At 51.9% G+C, this 1,605-nt stretch overlaps 1 protein-coding gene across 1 annotated transcript in view; it reads left to right on the top strand.

The window, feature by feature from the left end:
- CLIC2 (chloride intracellular channel 2) overlaps window positions 1-1,605 on the top strand; it is a 29,235-nt gene that overhangs the window by 23,481 nt on the left and 4,149 nt on the right. The window lies entirely within an intron of this gene.

The raw sequence follows: 1,605 nt of genomic DNA, 5'->3' as shown, positions 1-1,605 counted from the left end.
CCTGGCCCCAGGCAGGCAGGGGTGGGGAGAGGCGGGGAGGAAGCAACTTACCCTCCCTCTTCTCCTGCCTCCTCCTGGCTGAATGAGGGCCGGAAGCGGGGCGGCCGGAAGCAGGGGGCGGGGCTTCGTCGTGTGCCCCGCCTCCCCACACCTCACCCGGGGGAACTGCGATTGTGGGGAGGAAGCAACTTACCCTCCCTCTTCTCCTGCCTCCTCCTGGCTGAATGAGGGCCAGAAGCGGGGCGGCCGGAAGCAGGGGGTGGGGCTTCGTCGTGTGCCCCGCCTCCCCACACCTCACCCGGGGGAACTGCGATCCCCCGTGATCCTCCCCGAATCAACCTCTGCATGTCCTGAATAATATTATTATTATAAGCCTTCCTATTTTTGGTCCAGAAGATACAATCATGATTAACTTATTGTGTTATTATTGCATAATTGAGCTGATATATACAAATATTGCTTGACCACTGAAGGAGGCCGCTTTGGCTGAAACCCGTCTCGTCTGGTTGCAGTGGGTCCCACTTGTGTATATTGTACACTTTTATTCCGTATTGAGGCTACAATCGAGCCCATAATTGTTTTTAACTAATTGATAATAAATACTTGTACCTCTGATAATATTTAAGATATAATTATAATTCTTTAGCCCTTTACTCTGTATGTAACTTAACATCTCCTGTACTTGATTCATTTGTTTAGGTTAAGTCCCCTCTCTCTCTTCCACTCCCCAAGTCTCAGGAAACTTTGGAGCTCTACCCTTTCATGCCTCATCTCTAGAATGCTTTGCTGTTTGAGGCTACTGGAGGAGGGATTCTTTCCAAACTCTCACCTACCCAGCTCCCTGGATTTTAGAGTTTTAAATCCCTATCAGGTCAGAATGCTATCTGCTTTAAAGATCATACCCCCCTGCTCTTTCAGCTCTTATAAGGTCAGATGTCTGCCTGATAAGCCTTAATGGTAGAGGGGTGAAAACAGAGCTGCCAGCCTCCAGGTAGGACCTGACGCTTTCCTGCTGTTACAGTTGATCTTTAGGCAATAGGTATCAGCAGGGCTCATTTTGTAGAAAAAGAGGTGCAGGAGCTCATTCGCATAACTCATTAGCATAACTTATTTGCATGTGCCACACACCCTGACATTACCAGAAGTGTGTCAGAAGGCAACACCCACCACTCAGGCTTCACTGGACTGTTTTGGATTGCTAGCTATGAGGGGGGGGACGCACAGATCTGCCCTCACAGAGGAGGGAGAGCTTGTACCTGAAGGCGGGCCGGGCAGGGGGCTCTGCAACTTACCTGGCTGCTTCTTGCTCCTCGTGGCCCAGCTGTCATCACAACTGAGGGCTGCTGGGAGCAGGGGGCAGGGCTTGTTGCATGTGCCCGCCCCCTGGGCTCCTTACTGCCGGAGTTCCGCTCCTGTGCGCTCCTGCAGAAAATGACCCCTGGATCAGTTCCCCTGGAGAAAATGGCTGCTTTGGAGGGTGGACTCTATGGCATTGTACCCTGCTGAGGTCCCTCCCCTGTCTAAACCCCACCCTCTCTGTGCTCCACCCCCAAAGTCTCCAGGTATTTCCTCACCCAGAGCTGGCATGTGTAGGTGAAAACCTTA

The sequence above is a fragment of the Gekko japonicus genome, unplaced genomic scaffold (assembly GCF_001447785.1).
Source record: "Gekko japonicus isolate JY-2015 unplaced genomic scaffold, Gekko_japonicus_V1.1 scaffold1313, whole genome shotgun sequence".
Classification (NCBI taxonomy): Eukaryota; Metazoa; Chordata; class Lepidosauria; order Squamata; family Gekkonidae; genus Gekko; species Gekko japonicus.
Note: the sequence above shows the minus strand (reverse complement) of the source record. Positions and strands in the feature narration are given on the sequence as shown.